Source organism: Panthera pardus, unplaced genomic scaffold (assembly GCF_024362965.1).
Source record: "Panthera pardus isolate Hobbes unplaced genomic scaffold, ASM2436296v1 HiC_scaffold_12, whole genome shotgun sequence".
NCBI classification, from domain to species: Eukaryota; Metazoa; Chordata; class Mammalia; order Carnivora; family Felidae; genus Panthera; species Panthera pardus.
The window spans coordinates 92,943,054-92,961,009 of record NW_026526677.1 but is presented as its reverse complement, the minus strand read 5'-3'; the positions used below and the strand labels follow the sequence as shown (position 1 = coordinate 92,961,009).

The window sequence follows — 17,956 nt, the reverse complement described above, 5'->3', positions numbered from 1 at the left end:
AGTTTGCAAGGCCAACCCAGACCCCAGCCATTGTCATCTGTGGGCTAAGCTGGGGAGTCAGGGAAAGCCCACACTGGCTTTGACACATGGTTGATTTCTAGGGCGGCGTGAGGGAGGGGAAGGGGGACACTGCTGGTGGCAATGGTAACACCACCTTAAGCTCACGTGCTCATTTTGGCTCTCCCGCTTGGCAAAAGTCTACCCACCTGCAGGACCCAGCCTAAGTCGAGCCTGCTCCTCGAACCCTTCTTTAGTAAGTCCAGCTAGAAGTGATTTCTCCCTCTCCTGAAGTTCTTCTGTGCTCACATGGCAACCTCCCCCCTGACCGGCATCTTCCTGCGCGCCCCCCAGCCGGGCTGTGAGCTCCTGGAGGGCAGTCTGGGATTCCGGGGTCTCCGTGTTCCCACTGCACCCTCAACCTGGTCTCTGCTCAGCAGATGTTAGCCAGAAGACTGGGTCGCCCGGGCTATGTAGTTTCCCCACCCCGCTTCTGGGGCTACCGGAGGCTGGGCTGCTGCCGCGCCTTTGATAGTACATTGGCTTCCAACCAGTCCATGGAATTATAAATGATTAACCGTTATCAGCGCACATCTTCACCTCTGTGTAAAAATAGATTGACTGTAATGAGTATTTGAATAAATCATAAGAATGGCCGCCATGCGATCGTCTAACATCCTGCCGATGGCTGCCCGGTGAGTGAGCAGGGCGCCGGCCCTCCTGCCTAATGGCCTGCGATTCAGTGCTGGTCGCCTCTGTGATTGACGGGCTGCGGCTCCCAGGGCACCTCCTCCACAGCCCAGGCTCTGGAGTGGTCGGATCCCTGGGCCCCAGTGGGAGGGGGGAGGGTGGGGGGGCGGCAGGGAAGGGTGCCTCCCTCCATCCTGTTCCGGGAAAGCCTACCTGGGAGATGCAGCCGGGGGCTGGGGGAGCCAGCGTAGATAGACCTTGGTGAGAATCTTGTCTCCTCGCACTGGAGGTTAAAGGGGCCTCATAAGTCAAGTCAAGTATGAGAGAAGCAAGCTGAGCGTGAACCTTAATGAGAGTGGAGAGTGGGGGAAAAGATGTGCATGTTCCCTCCCTGTGGCCGAGGGCCCCCCACACGTGTCCAGGGGAAACCCCCTCACTTAGGAACACGCTCTTGGACCTGCATTGAGAGATAAAAGCATGAGGACCCTGCCTTTTGGAAGGAAGAGGAGGCGGGGGGGGGGGGGGGGGGTGGGCTCAGAGGGCCTGGGGCCACTTGAGGAGGGAATAGTCTGAGTGAAGGCCTGTGAAGGCTGGATTTGAGAGGGAAGCAGCAAACATTCTGTTTCATTCCAGCGGTGTTCCAGTTACTGTGGCTGTGTAACAAGCCACCCCAAAAGTTAGTGTCTTAACAGTGTTCTTTATGTGCATATTCTGTGAGCCAGGAATGCAAACAGGGCACAATAGGGACCGTTTGTCTCTGTTCCGCTGGGTCTGGGATCTCGGCTGAGGCAGGTGAAAAGCTGGGTGCTGGAATCAACTGAAGGCTCATTCACTTATAACTCGGGGGGCTAATACTAGCGGTTGGCTGAGATGTTAGCTGGGCCTGCCGGCCAGGCCCATGTGACTGCTCCAGGTGGCTTGGGCTCCTTCTCAGCATGGCGGCTGAATGCCAGGAAGGGAGCACCCTGAATGAGAACAAGAGCCAGGTGGGAGCTGCATTGCCGAAGTCAAGCAGCATTACTTCCACCATGTTCTCTTGGGTGGGGCAGTTACACAGGCCTGCCTCAATTCAAAGAAGGGAACATAGACATCCCTGCCATCATGACTCGAAGGATGAGTGTCAACAGCACATGAAAGGAGGAGATAGGGACGGGATATATGTTGTTGCAACCATCTTTGGAGAGCACAATCTACCACGACTGGTACCTGGCAAGTCTGACATAGTATAGCCTCATAATTTCCACAGACAGGCTGAAGAAACCCCCATCCTTGGGCATCAAACTGTCCCTCATGTCACGGAATGTCTGGGTTTAAAGCCCCTCCCCCCGAGAGGCCAGGCTAGGGTTCCTCCCAAAGCGGGACCCCCCAAGGACATGCTGGAGTTCGGAGTTCCTGCAGCTGGCGGAAGCTTCCATATTAGTGTCCATTTCCGCAAAAGTAGTCCAGTTTGCAACTCACAGCTTGAGGTGCCAGGTATGGCGGGACACTTAGATCTGTGACCAAGGATTTCTCAAGCCTAGAGCCTTCATTCAAGGCTCCCCACACCCCCAACTCAATGGCCTTCCAAGCTGGGGGAGGTTTCAGCCAAAGATCAGGACTTAAGAGGCTACTGGGGCTCTGTAGAGGACTGGGGAAATCTGGGCAGCCTTTCCTATCTGATCCCCGTGTCCTCTCTTTTTCCTGCCCTTCTGCCACATACCTGTGCCATTAAGGGACCAGACCCCTTTTCCTTTGTCATTTTACTGACATGGATGCAGCTGAATTTTGGAAGAGAATCTGAGTGCCTGGATGCCTTGTTGTGACTTAAGAGGATAGAAACAAAACTCAAGCAACAGAAGAGTGAAAACAACCAATTCATTTCTCCAAAGGGCTGAGATATGAGAATGGCTAATGCTGAAAGGGTGGGAACAGGGAGGAGAGGGATAAGGGGGCTTGGTTTTGATAAAAAGGTGCTGGAGTTGGGAAATGTAGGTCAGGAAACTAAAGTTTAATTTGGACAAGTGAAGGAACTGATAAAAACGTAAAGATCATTTGTATTTTCAAGGCTCCAACTTGGAGGTGGGGGGATTGGATCTGAAGCCCCAAAATGAGTTTGGATCCTGGCTTAGCACCTTTGTGACCCAGGCATATCTGCTTGGGCTTCAGAGCCCTCATGTCCAGAATGGAGATGGGATTGTATACGCTTCCCAGGTCTGCTGTGGGGACTGGAGGGAAGCCAGCATGCGAAAGCACTAAAGCCATTCTTGGCGCACAATAGCTACTCAAAAAACGGTTCAGTCATTTCATCCACCCAGTAAATAAATAAAAAGTGGAGTTGGAAAGATTGTCCCTCTCCATTGCTCCTGACAGGGATGGTCAAGAATCTCTCCTTTAACTGTATCCTCCATAAAAGTTCACTCATAAACTATTGATATTTTAATAATACACATTAGCATCTTGCCCTTTGACAAATGAATATTGAATGAGCAATAAAGAGGCAAAAGAGTAACCAGATTTAGGGCTGGCTGCAGGGAAGCTGGGATCTTATGTAGTTGTCAGAGGGAATGTGCCCCTTTCCAGGCACCTTGTGACTCATCTCTCTCCCCAGTGACCCCTAGGAAACAGCTTTGTAAAGAGCACTCAGATTCTAGCCCCGCCCAGTGTGAGCAGGATTTCTCCTACCATTTCTTTCACTTGGCCGGAGGGGACTTGGGAGAAGAGAGGAAAAGTCATTAAAGAGCTGCTAAAGGCATGGATGTTTTGCCCACGTGTGAAACACCTTAGATCTCTCCATTACCTCTGCTAAAGGTGCCGACCTCTTCCTGATTCGAGATCTCCCGCTCCACAAATTGAAAAGTCTAGAGACAGTGCACCCACCCCCAATCAGGTGATGAGCTTAAGAAATGTAGCCGGGACACAGGGGTGCCAGAGCACCTGGCGTGGGGGTCCCAAGCAGACTGAGTTCAGCCACTGGCCCTTGACGAAATTCAAAGGCAGGGAGAGGAGCGGTGGTGACATAAGAAAGGCATTTATTTCAGCGAGGCCGACACCAGGAAGACAGTGGCCCAGCATCTCAAAGACCGGCTCTACAATGCTGAAAATAAGAACATAAGGAAAATGTGGGACAAAGGTCGGTGGGTACACGCAGGTGGGCGGTAAAGGTCAGGTCCATCACTGTCTTGGGGTCAATCACAGGGGTCTTGCTGGTGTCAGGACAGTTGTTCTTGCTTGAGGGGGTAGTTTTGGTTCCCATCACGGGATGCTTTGTGCACAGGGTCGTTTGAGTTAAGAGATAAGCTGGAAAGAACTTAATCAGCTACGAAGTACAGACTGAGATCGAAATGGAGGTAGCTGAAGTCCTCTTTCAGAAATAACTCACACTAGTTCTACCCGCCTCTCGGCCTTTCTCCTCCAAATCTTGATTGGGGCAGTTGCAAAGGCCTATGGGGGGTGTATTAAGGTTTGTAAGACAGAATTCCCTGCCTCTTGCAGCTCCTGTGCCCAGCCCCACTGCCATAGCCTCCAGTATCTCGTGGCCTCCATCTGGGCTGGGAGTCCTTGAGTGTGCAGAGAACAGTGACAGGGGCTCTTCGTTGGTCCGGCTTAATTGGTGTGATTTAATGGCGTTTCTGGCAGATTCAGATTTATACGGCTTTCTGAGCTGCAAATCTGCTTTCTAAATGTAGAATTTTTGTGGAGTGGTAAAAAATAATGGCTGTTCTGTGATTCCTGCCTCCCGAGCTAGGAGATTGCAATTTACATTATGCAAATAGACATTATGCAATCAAGGCACTTTAGCAGGAATCTGGCGGCAGAGCGGCCGCTGATGAGATGCCGAGGTCTGCAGCCCCAACTGAGGGGCTCTGCAAGAGCGGAGATGAAGTGGGGAGCGGGTGGAGCCGGCGGGAGGAGGCAGAGTCTGTTCCGGCTGGCCCAAGGAGGCAAAGTGGAGCCTGCCCAGAGATGAATGCATCCGGGGAGCTGCCAAAGCGACTCTCTCAATTAATGGCTTTGTTTAATCATACCCCCTGTCCAGAGGAGTATTGTCTTACGGATAATTTCGTTTGCCTAACGAGATTTTGCTAATTAAATCTCCTTTCAGTTGGTGTGACTATGCCTGCAGGAGAGGGGGCTATTTGGAGTCTTCTCCATAAACCTTTCTGGAGAGGAGCTGAGCAGGAGGGGAGGGAAGGAAGGGAGGGGAGAGAAGAGGAAGAAGGGGAGGGAGAGACTTCCTGCTGTGAGCAGGCCTGGAGAAGCTTTGAGGGTTTGGGAGCTACAAGCTGGCTGCTGCCACCCACCCGGCCTTTCTGTCCTGTTGGGTAGAAGCGCAGACTCATAAATCTTTGTTCCACCCGAGGGATTTCCCCCTTTTTTTCTTCCTCTCTGGCTCCTGTCACCTCTGCTATTATCCCTTCTCAAGTTCTTCCCAAATCTCCAGGAGATCGCGAGGGATTTCCAAGTACTGCGTGGTGGTGGTGGTGGCAGTGGTGGTAGAGAGATGGTGGCCATGTGGGAACCCTCCCCTTGCTTTTTGCCGTTAGCCAGCCAGTCTGGCTCTTCAGAGAGGAGAAATCGCTCCCAAATTGACCATTTCTCCAGGGATAATTGTGTGAATCAAAGAGGAGAATACCTCATCAAATTCATTTATCATCAGAGTCGGCCAAGGATAATCTCCTATATATGGAGGAGCCTAGTGCTGCGCCTGAATAGTGGGAGCCTAATTAATACTGTTGTATCTGGCCAGTCACGCCTGTGCCCCGCAATCCCCAGTGGTGCTTTGCTGACCGTAGCCTACTTGGCCTGATTTACCGTGGGCTTCACAGCTCAACCCTGTCTACTTTTCCAGTTTCATCTCCTACCCCCCATGCTGTTCCTTCTTCCCTGTTACTTACAGACACTCAGACACATGGGCACATTCCTACTCCTGATACCCCAAATACACCTAGTTGCTCAGTTCCCCTCAGATACTCTGTATAACTTCACACCTCAGTGCCTTTGCACTTGCCATTTCCTCTCTCTGGAATCTCCTTGACCTGGTAACCCCTGTTCCTCTTGCAATACCCAGCTCACATATCTCCTCTATGACTATCTCCTTATGGAGCTTCCCCCAGCTTTTGTGAAATACTGCTGCACTCCTTCTTTTCATCTATGTCATTATAGGACCTTAAATATAGTTATTTGTCTGTCTATCCAAGTTAAGGACTGAATCTTATTCTTCTCCTATCCCAGTACCTAGAACAAGGCCTGACCATAACAGGCACCCTACAAGGTTGGTTGAATGAAAAAAGGAATGAATGCACCTAGGAGAAGAGGGTGGGGTGATGGAGAGGTACCCCCTGGTAAGTCCTTGAAGCCCCAGGACGTACAATGGCAGTAGGAAGTCAGGAGACTGATTTCTATTGAGATTCTGCAGAGTTGCCTGTCCATTACCTTTACTTCCTGGGTGGGGAGGCACTACCTCTGTGGGCTAGCTCATGCACTACGTATGTCAGCACCTCCTGTCACACATCCTCACATAGATCCTGTGAGGTGGGGATTGGTTTTGCTGAGGGAACCGAGACTAATATATCCACATCAGGAAGCAAAGCAGTGGTCAGCTGTCACTGGGCCCACTGGCTGGGTCCCAACAGGATCTACCTCTAGGCAGGTAAAAGCTATGCTTTCCAGTGTCCCTCCCCATTTATCCATCCATCCATCCATCCATCCATCCTTCCATCCTTCCATCCGTCCTTCCATCCATCCATCTTTCCATCCATCCTTCCATCCATCCATATATCCATTCATCCACCCTTGCATGCATGCATCCATCCATCCAACCATCCATCCTTCCATCCATCCATATACCCATTCATCCACCCTTGCATGCATCCATCCATCCTTTCATCCATCCATCTTTCCGTCCATTCATCTACCCATGCATGCATCCATCCATCAATCCATCAATCCATCCACCCTAGAAGTGTATCACATCCTTGCTGCCCATGACACCAGGGCTCACACAGTGCTGGAACGCCTGTATGTCTGTGTGGTGTCCTATAGGGTGGGGAGAAACTTAGGCCCCACGGGGCAGCCTCTCCCTGGATCTGGACTGTTACCCAACTAGCGGTGGGGATGTCAGGTGTGGAGGAGTCTGCATTCCGTGCTGGGGAGCATGGGGACGGTCTAAGAGAAATGGCTCCTATCTTCACGTGTGATAAGGGTATGTGTATGTTACATGTGCACGTGCAGGCTGCAGGTGAATGAGCATGTGAGTGTGTGTGAGTGAGCATGTGTGTGCATGTGAGTGAGCGAGGCAGTGTTTGTAGAGAGCGGCTTTGTGTTTGTCTTGGTTCCTGAGTTTCAGTGCTTTGCTTTTTGCCCTGGTGTTTTCCTATTGGTCCAGATACATCTGTCAGGGTGCTTCTCTGCAGCTAGGCTTTTATTCATCTTAATATGCCCACCGTGCTCTCGATGCTCTGAGTCTGAAGTATTTCTTGGTACATAATAGGTGTTCAACCAGTGCTCCGGGATGCACTGAATGGTTGAATGGCTGAATGATTGAATGAGTGCACAAGCGTGCACTCTGGTGTCCGTTAGACCTGACTTTGAGCCTTAGTACTGTTATTTGTGTTGCTGAGACCTTGGGATCAATTTTCTCATCCAGAAAGTGAGAATCTGAAACTACCTATTCTATCTTTCTCAAAGGGCTGTTGGTAGAGGATCATAAGAGGTCTGTGAAAGTGGTTTATAAACTATGGAGCACTATGCAAGTATAAGAGGTTGTTATTATAATGGTTATTACACTTGAAGTGATCATTGTGTCTGAAAATTAGGGATTCTGTTTTCAAGAATATAAAACCATCCTGGCCTGATTTGAACTCTGAGATTTACAGAGCAATCATTATAGGAACTGATTCCAGGTTTGCCCAGCTGTGGGAACTCTCAAGGGGCTGGGGTGGGAGGCAGGGGCTGGTGAAAACCGTCCATCTTCACTTCATGCCACCCGTCTCCCAAGTGGACCCACATGAAGGTCTCTCCTGAGTCTCTGAAATTGCCTAGACTTCTATGCCTCATTATCTTTGCAAATGCTGTTCCCTCTGGCAGGAATGCTTGTCTCCTTTTTCCACCCTCTTCTGACCCTCTCATGCCGCCAAGTTGCCGCACTGTCCCCAGGCTCCCAGGCTACCAAGTCTGCCTCTCTGAAGGCATTTATCACAGTGTTCCTGGGACTGTTAATATCTGCCTCCCTGGCCTCAGCTTGCACTTCTAGGACAGAGGAGGGCTTCTTCCCTGCAGCCCCAGAGCTAAGGGGATGGATGGCTAGACGGTGAAAGGTGAAGGGGAGGGTTGGGATTTGGTAGATGCCCAGGATTTGAGCTTTTTTTTTTTAATTTTTTTTAATTTTTAGAGAGGAGAGAGCACAAGCAGGGGAGACAGGCAAAGCAGAGAGAGAGAGAGAGAGAGAGAGAGAGAGAGAGAGAGAGAGAGAATCTTACACAGGCTTCATGTTCAGTGTGGAGCCCGATGCAGGGCTCTATCTCACAACCCTGGGATCATAACCTGAGCCAAAATCAAGGGTCAGACACTTAACCGACTGAGCCACCCAGGTGCCCCAGGCTTTTGAAGCCCCAAGTCTGTAGGGGAAGATGAGGAAGAAGCATCAGAGAAATGAGCACTGCCTTGAAAATAACCCCCAAATTTCTGAGAGCTATTTTCCACCCACTTTCATGCCCCAGATGTTGAATAGGCTGATCTTCCATGGGGTTTCTGGGCCTGGGGACATCAGTCCTGTACAGGTGAGTGACTGGCCGTCAGCCAGGTGGGAGGTGAGGCCTCCAGGTTAGAGCTGAGGCCTCAGGACCCAGAGGCACCTGCCTGTTGCTGACCCCTTCAGGTGAGCAATTACCCACATGGGGAGGCAGGTGCTGCCTACCTCCTTCCTCAACCCTTCCAGATTCTTTCTCTTGGTGGAGTCAGCCCCAGCTGGTGGAAAATCTGTTGGAAGCCCTCCTAGGAACTGGCTCCCTTGCTTCTCTCCCTGTGTTTGGAGGCATCGTGTCTCCACCCTGCTCTGGGCCTCTCCCCCACACTCTCCCACTCCCAGCCGCTCTCCTGGAGCCCCAGGCAGCCGCAGCCAAGTGCCAGGGGGCTGGGAGCGTTTTCATTACCGAATGCACTGAACCTATTTGTGAGTGTTTTGCAAAGTGTTTAATCCAAGGTGTTCCCTCAATTAAATTAGTGCAAACATCTGTGTCCCACATCCACCCCCATTTGCATTCTGTGCCATTTATTACAGCGGGAAATTGGAATGCACCTTAGGAATACTTAGGACCGAATTAGGCTAGGTTGGGGTGGGCGTCTGGGGGCGGGTGTCTGAGGGTGCCTGGGAGGTTGGTCCACAAGGTGGATCCTTCTCCAGGCTGGAGTTTGCGGGCGGAAGAGTAACTTTCTGGCGCAGGAGACTACACGGAGAGAAGCGTCAAGGGGCCCAAGACCACCGGTCTTGTGGGGGAGGTTGAGTGAGTTTAATTAATGCCCCTGATCCCCACCTGGGCCTAAGTACCTGCGGAGGCAGGAGGAGTTCACTGCTGTTGTGTTGTAACTTTAAACCCAATTAAAAAAAAAAAAAAAGTGTATCACATTCAAGTGACCCACCTGGGTCTCTCCCTGGGGGAGCCTTTTCCTGCTGGAAGGCTTGTTTTGTTGTTGTTGTTGTTGTTTGTTGTTTGTTTTTTTTATCATGAAACTGCTCAGCCTTGGTGACTGGCTGAGTGTGGGTGGCAGCTCTCTTCTCCATACCATGTGATTCCCACAATTGTCAAGTACTTCGGGAGTCCTACTGTTCTGCTAATGTCGGGGGCATTGAAGAAGAATAGTTTCCGCTGTGTGACAGGTGCTGCATCAGCGCTTCTCACGCATTATCTGTTGTAACCCTCCCCACAACCCTCTGAGACAAGTCCTCTAATAACAGAACAAATGAGGGAGCCGGGCATAATCAGAGAGGTTAAGCAACACACCATTGTCCCACAGCTAGAAAGAGGAGCAGTGAACTCACATCTGCACGACTCTGGAGACAGTGCTTCCCGCTGTACTCGGACATCTCTCTCAGATGAAGCAGCTAGGATTGACTTTGAATCAGGGACCTTGTCACCTCCTCAAATCTGGCGGCCAGCACGCCCTGGCCAAGCTGTGCAGAGGTGCTGGTTGTTCCCCACCTACCCCAGGTTTCTAGCCCTCTCTAATGGGATGGCATCGCCTGTGGCTCCTGGGTCCTATGATGGGTTGCTCAGCCTGCAGGTGACTCACCTGAGGGAAGAGACTCCTGGCTTTTGTGGGGGTGGGGCAGGGAGCAAAAGGAGAAGCTGGGCGGTGGTGGGGGGGTATTGAGGAAGAGGCTCACAGGATGCTCAAGGACCTTAGAGATCCTTGAGCTCAAGCTCCTTAGTTACTGAGTGGGGAAACTGAGCTCAAAAGGAGCTGACAGCTTGCCTCAGGCCACTGAGGGTTTGCTGGTGGAAGCTGGAATGGAACCCTGGGCTCCCAACTCCTGGGAGGGGAACTATGTCAGGGCCTGGAGAGGTCCCCAGGATTTCATAGGGCAAGGGCCAGCTTTCTGGATATGTAAAATATAAGTCAAGGCTGGAGCAAGGGACCAGGGTGAGAAGGGGATGGGAGGCTGCCGTGGCTGTGGCTACTAAGGGTCCTTACGAACTGCCCTTAAGAGAGAACCTTTCAGGTCCTAGAGGGCTGCTGGCCATCTACGGCCTGGGCTCTGGGGCAGTTTCTCACCAACTGGAGACATCCTGGGGCCAGCAGGACCCAGGGCTGAAGACCACCAGCTGGTGTCCATCTCTGTCTTCTCTTTGCCTCACCCACTCTGTGGTCTGGGAAGGATCTGGAGGAATAGTGTCCAACCGATTTGAGCTTCCTCTCCCTCCGCCAACCATGTCTTACTTAGTTTCCCCATCTGTTAAAGAGTAATAAAAACCCCATCTTATAGGATCGTTGGGAAAATTATGGGAAATTATAGGCATGCTCGACCCTGCTCCGGAACTTAGAACATTATTGCTAGTTTTCCTTTCTTTTCCATGGCTCCTGTCTACTTTCCCCTCTGAAACCCTGTGCCTGCTCCTGGATGGGTGGAGGGCGGTGGTCTGTCAAGATGATGACAGGCATCCCCTGTCCCAGCTCTTCCTCCTCCCTTTTCACTTCCCTGCCTCGCTCATCAAAAGACTTTAATAAATGCATCTCAGCATGTGGTCCTGCCTGGGGCTTTATAAGAATGAATTGCTTATCTCAGCTCCTACTTCCTAGAGATGACAATTTACCATCTACATACATTTATTAAGCACCAACTGTGTGTGGTACCCAGCTCTAGGCACAGCAGGGTCAGCCTAAGAGTGACTCCCAGGGCTTCTCTCTCCTCCCAGGGCCCCAGCAGTTCCTGCTTTCTTGGATTGGCTGGATCCTATGACCATATGCCTTTACCAGCAGGGTTCAGAGTTTCTGTGCTCTCTTGTGCTTCTCGAATTCTACACACGAAGTTCTCTTTGCCTAGAATGCTCTCTATTTCCCTTGCTTACCTGGTTAGAGTGCAGTTTCTTGGTGGTATGTCTGTGACCACATCCCAGCCAGGGTTTATCATTCTTGAGCTCCTGGTGCACACTGGGCACCTTTCTGTGACTGTTTAATCACACTGTACTTTAATTACAGAGATGCCTTTACTTTACTTTACTAGAGATGCCTCGCTCTCCAGGGGCTACGAGTCCAAAGTGTGGCATCCCAGGACTAGCATGGGCTTCAGGAGTCCTCTGTTCTGCCTCGCCCGTAGGCAGCTCATGCTCAGTTTATCCCTCACAGAAGAGAATGCCCATCACTAGACTGGCTTTCTCTCCCATCAGCCTTGGGCACTCAAGAAATGCTTGTTTTGTTGGACACACCACTGGCGTGTTTGAAGGGAGGAGGGCATGGCAGCAGGCCTCACGATCTAGTTTCCAGGGTGTTCCGTCAGAGAGCAGGCCGTCTCTTCTGCTTACAGCTCTGGGAAGCATTCTCTTTCCCACCTGGCCTCAGGATATGGGATCTCCAGATGGAACTGAGGATAGGCAGAGAAGAATGACCCCTTTAATTTATTGCCCCTGTGAATTTGTTACAGACATTTCCTTTTCCTGGAAAGTCTGTCTCCTCTTTCTGCATGGCCAAACCCGGCCCATCTTCCCTGGTCCCATGCCACCTCTTCCACACAAGTCTTAGGTCCCTGGCCTGAAGCTACTGACACTGACCAGTGTCTACTTGCATCCTAAGTATTTGCGGAAATACTGTCCTTCTCCATGAACGTGGGTCAGTACAGGGTTCATGGCTGATGCTCTGTAGCCCACACTCTACCTGGCACGGTACCTGGCACATTCTGGATTTATAGTAAGTGTCTGCCAAATGAATGAGTGAACAGGACTACTCCTGGTTTCTCTCAGCAGGGGGTGTTGGGGTTCTTCCCTCTTCCTCTGCTTTGACTTTTCTGTTCCAGGGTTCTAACAGACCTGGAGGCACATTTGTCACCAGTTACTGGAAACTGGATGCTATGGCCAGCAAGAGAAAAGCAGGTGTTAAATTCTGCTTGGTTTACTAAGCAGACTGGAATTACTTCTCTATGGCAGGCCTGTGGAGTCCCAGGACACTGATATTCTACACGTAAAGTCTCCAAAACAGAATAAGCAAGATAGCCAGTGGAATAGGAGAATAAAATATTATAACTTTTTTTATTGGTGTTTTTTTTTTAATCTCATCCTGTTTAGATTTCCATTTTTTAATGTATTCCGTAAGCATGTCATACATTGGTGGAGCAGTAGGTCTAATACACGCGCACACACACACACACACACACACACACACATTTTGATATATATCCATATTGAAGGTGTATTAAAATTTTTTACTGATATGGTGCCTGGGTCACTCAGTCGGTTAAGCATCTGACTTCAGCTCAGGTCACGATCTCATGGTTCATGGGTTTGAGCCCCATGTCAAGCCCTGTACTGACAGCACAGAGCGTGCTTCAGATTTTGGTCTTTCTCTCTCTCTTTCTCTCTCTCTCTGCCTCTCACCCCCTTCAAAAATAAATAAATAAACATTCAAAAAAATTTTTTACTGATAAACTTGGAAACTTGTGTGAGGACCATGACTTGCATCACTGTCCCACTAAGAGGAGAGACTAATGCATATTTGCTGGTGTCCCTGGACACATGTCCCATCCCCTAGCATGACCTCACATTTACAACCTGAATCTCACTAGATGGCAAATTCCTCAGAGAAAGTAACTTGGGATCCTATTCCCCTATGGATCTCCAGGGCCTGGCACATTGCAGGCATGTTATAGACTTTCAGTGAATTAAGTGCAGTTTGAATTACATTTATTTGAATTGATTGAGACTATGGGAGAATCTTTCAAAATTTTACATTTTGATTTCAGTTTAATGCTCTGCTGTCTACTCCCAGTCAGCATATTGAATATATTTACTAGAGACCCATTATACTACAAGAAAATAAGTATGTGGCTACTGTGGACCAGGTCCCGAGCTAGGTACCAGGTGACAGATCTGAGGGCCCTGACTTCAATTTACTTACATTCCTTTTTTCTGAAACAGCCAAGTAAGAAATCATAATGTAAATCAGCACTCCCCTGTTCGCTGGGGTTATTTTGAAACAAATCCCAGGCCTCATACCATTTCCTCTGCAAATGCTCCAGACAGTACTGTGAGCCTTTTAGGGAAAGATGTAGCTATCAACAAATACAGTTGTGTTCCAGGAGCTGTGCTGGACCCAACAACAGGCAGGGCCCCAGCAAGCAGGATGTGGCCACTGCCCCCTGGGGCCAAGCAGAGTGGGGGCAGGAATGATTTTTATATAAATGATGCTTAGCCTGACTCTCTAAATGCAACTTCTAGGCTCCCGTGTTGAAACTTCAGAACCAGACAGGGGGCCCATCAGATAAGGAGTGAACCTGAGAGGAAGACACACCTATAGAGGGAGACAGCCTTCACGGAAGACAGGCAGAACACTTAGGGATCTTATAGTTTGCCTCCCTCGAGTTACGATGAGAAAAGTGCAGCCCAGAAAGCCGAGGCAGAACCAGAGATTGGCAGTGACTGAGTCCGGACTCAGGCCATGCTCCCCACTTGGCCTCCCTCGGCCTCCTTCCCATGCATGATGGACCCCGGCCCCACCAGGCTGGGCCTGCCTTTTCCACACACCCGGGTTTCTGTGGCCAGGAGCAGCATCCCGACAGCTCTGGGCTGTGGGCATCCCTCCGCCCTCTAGCAGCTTCCGGAGGGGCCAGCAGCCCCGCGGCCCGGAATCATCTTGGGCTGCGTGTGACTTCTTTCTTCCTGTACAAGTTGAGCACTTGCCACCCTGCTGTCTGTTTTTCCTTGCTAAGGTTCAGTTCTAATTATGTTGATTTTCTTCATCCCACCCCCTCCTGGAAGCTTATTAGGTTGAATATTTTTATTTATTATCATTTCGCCCAACTCCTGCCAGCATTTCCAATTACTCTCCCCGCTTCCTTGTAATTGTCTTTCTGTAATGGCTCTGAAACAATTGCGCTAAATGAGGTGTCTCCTGGAAGATGAGAGTCTCACTTCATTAAAGGCTAATGTATTCTCAGCTCCAGCTCTGTGGGGCTAGCTTGGAAGGAAGACATTTAAACAGCTTCTTTTATTTTATAGGGAGCAACTTTTCAGCGACGAAGATGTCTGTGGGGTATATGTGTATGTGTGTGCGTTGCCTGATTTTAATTTAAAGAAAGTTTATGAAATAGTGTAAGTCTCCTTATTGGTGAAACTCTTTTCTCAGATAGCTGAGATTTACGCAGTTGGGGTGCAGGGCTCTGGAGCCGGATGGAAAGGGGCGGCTTATTCAGATATCCTCCCTGCCTTTCTGCGAGGGCCCCTCCCTGCTTCTCTTGCTTCTCGCCTGCTGGGTCAGCCCCCCCAGCCTCTTCGATGCCTCCATCCTGTATCTCTGCCTCCCGCATTATGTGCTCAGCTTCCACCATGGGGATAACCTCCTGTTATGTAATTTTTTTCAGCTTATGTGTCCTAAGTCATTCATTCATTCATTCATTCATTCGTTTGTTGTTTATTCACTTATTTGTTCGTTTCTTCTTCACTGAAAAAATGTTTATTGCCTGCTATATTCAGGGATTTTTCGGGATGGGAAGATACCCTTTTGGAGCTTAGCGCACAGTGAGAGAATAGAGACTGATGACAGGTAAGCAGGTACTTCTAGTACGCTATGTTAAGTGCTATGATCAGGCAAGGGGGGACCACTCTGAGAACCCCAAGGAGGGCACCTAATAAAATCTTGTGGGGTCAAGGAAGGTTCCTCGAGGGAGGGGGGTGTCGGAGTTGGTACCTGAAGGATGAGGAGTTAGCCAAGAATCCAGGGAGTGGCCGGAAGTTCTCAAAGCTGAGGGAACTTCAGTAGCTAGGGAGGGCTTGGCAGGAGGGGAGAAATGCAGGCTCTCCCATCTGACAGGAGCACTGTGTGGGACAGAGGCTGCTGTGAGAGGTGGGGCTGGAGACCATGGGAGGCCTTGAGTGCCAGGCTACCGAGGGATCTGTGGTATGCAGAAGAGGTTTTTAAGCAGGGGATTGATTTGGCCAGATGTGCGTCTTGGAAAGATCACTCCTGCTTCAGTGTGTAGAATGGATTGGAAGAAGACAGGAGAAAAAGAAAAAAAAAAAAAAAACAAAGAGACCTTTTGGGAAGCTATTGCAAGAGACACCAATGCCACACCTGCAGGAAGCAGCAGTGGAGAAGGAGAACGCTGTATAAATTTGTGAGGTGTTACAGGTGGAGAAAGGACAGGCTTGAGTGGGCGTGGTGGTGAGGTCCCCTTTCCTGGCTTGGGCAGTGGGGTAAATGTGTGTGGAGGGGTCCTGGAAACCAGGGCGCGACACTACACTCCATGAGGAGTCCACGCGGTTACCCGGGATGTGGGGCTACCGGGACCAAATCCCAGGAGATGCTGGCAGCTTCGTCACTGTCCCCAGCAACAGCCATGGACCCCCACGCCTTCTCCGGCAGGGCCTGTGGGCTGCGTGTGGGGGTCAGCTCACTCCTTTAAGGGGTCCTGCACAGTCACCTCTGTAGAGCCCTTTAACGCACCTGTATGCACAAAGCTTTGAGCCAAATGGGTCACCTATTGGCTCTGACTTCTGTCCCAGGCAACAGAACCTCTACGAGGCCTTTGAGTATTGCCCAAGCAGCTCCCGTGATAAAAAGCTGCCTCTTCTAAAGTGTCTTTCATTTCATCATCAAGAAAGAGTAGGAAGGCCCTTCCTGATATGTTTGGGTTGGAAGTGAAGAATTTAATCTTTCACCATGTGGAGAATCGAGTATATCCAGAAGTGTTTTGGTGCCTCCGAGACATTTTTTTTTAGGTCCCTGGAAGCCCGCCAGCAACAGTAGTGGTAATAGTAACAAAAGCAGTAATAATGATTCCTACATTTATCAAGGCCTACTATGTCCGTCTGTCTGAAGCGCTCAGTATCTCATTTACTCCCTGCAACAGTCCTATCAGGTAGAAGTTATTGTTGGCTCTGTTCCAAAGAGGCGGGCGTGGAGGCTGAAGGAGGTTAAGTCGGCAGGCTACCAGGGCTCCCCAGCCTGTAGTTTCCCTTTCTGAGTCAAGGAAAGAGGGAGTCTGGACGGACCAGAGCCGGTCTGGGGGTAACCCAGTGCCAGGAGAAGTGGCTTGGTTCAGCCCTCCACATGCTGTTTTCCCTACTGCTTTTCACACCTCCTGTTATGTATTACTTTTTTCAGTTTATGCATCCCAAGTCCTTCATTCACTCCTTCACTCCTACGTGTCCTTCAAAGCCCTGTGCAAATGCCACTGACTCCTGGGCGGAGCCAGCACTTCCTTGTGCCCTGCTTCCCAGAATACATACATTTCTCAATTACAGCTGCCGATTTGTAGTTCTTTCTTTGCACGTCTGTCACCTCAGTTCTACTTTGGTTTTTCCCTAGGAAGGGATCTAGGCTTACTCCTATTTATATTCTTGGTACCCAGCACAGGGCCTGGCACGCAGCAGGTTTTCTATGAATAAATAAATGCTATCAGGGATGCCAGGATGCTTAGGAGGGAGCCTGGGGTGAGAGTAAAGGAGATCCCCTGTCCCCTGCCCATTACGGGAGGCACAAGATGCCCAGAGATGCTCCAGATTGAGCTTGACTCCTCAGGGCGACCTCTGGTAATAAGGGGGCAGCTGTCAGGAACAAAACTCTCTGTCTGCACTCTGGGAAAATGTGGGGCTTGAGGTAAGCGCTCCTCCAGGGTGGGAGGACCAAAGGAAGAAGCCCGACTACCTGGATGTTTATTCTGATGAGGTGCTTATGTAACACCAGGCTTCCTGGGGCTCCCGGGACTGAAGAGAGCACACCCCAAGGAAACAAACAAACGAAGGCAGCAACCACTTGTGCTATTAGGCAACTGAAGTGAAAAGGTGGACGCATCTGACATCTGCAAAAATTTAGCGCCAGAGCGATTGCCAAGCAGCTTTTTACAGAAAATAAAATGCATCTTTAAATATTCAAGTGCAAAAATCAATAGTTCTCCATCTCCCCACATCTCACTCTGATTGTCTTTCCTCCAAGGCTGCAACGGGGTGCTAGGAGATTCTGCCCTCGGTTGGGGGATGGAGGCGAGGGGCCACCTTTTCAGCAGCTGTCTCCTCGGCCAGAGGAATCAGGGCTGTGGTCTGAAGGCAGTGAGGAAAACAGAGGAAGCTGGGGGTCTTGGTCACTACATAGCTGCGTGACTTTGGGCAAGTGGCTTACCTTTTCTGAGCCTCAGCTTCTGCATCTGTAAGATGAAAAAAAAACCATCAACTCTGCCCTGCCCAGCATGGCAGGCTCATCTGAAGATCTGTACCCTGTGTCGGATCGTGATCACTTTGTGATACTACCTCTCCTCTAAGTTGGGCAACACAGAATTCTCTGCCCGCTCTGGCTGGCTCTCTCTTCCTCCAGCTCCAGGGTTGCACTGGGTGTTCCTGTCTCCGTTTCATTGAGGACACAGTGAATTCCAAGTCTGAGGTCTCCCTGAAGCTTTTGGAAACAATAGACAAGGCCTCCTGAGCTCAAGGGAAATGAGAAACTGACCTGTGTGCTGCAGAACAATGGGCAATCTAGGATCCTGCAACGGTGCCAGATAGAACATTACTTTGTTCCTTTCATAGACATTTATTGAGGACCTACCGTGTGCCAGGCATGGTGCTAGATCATGACATTGTGACAGTGAATACAC

At 50.2% G+C, this 17,956-nt stretch overlaps 1 protein-coding gene across 7 annotated transcripts in view; it reads left to right on the top strand.

Moving 5' to 3' along the window:
• PKNOX2 (PBX/knotted 1 homeobox 2) overlaps positions 1-17,956 on the top strand; it is a 281,900-nt gene that overhangs the window by 90,265 nt on the left and 173,679 nt on the right. The window lies entirely within an intron of this gene.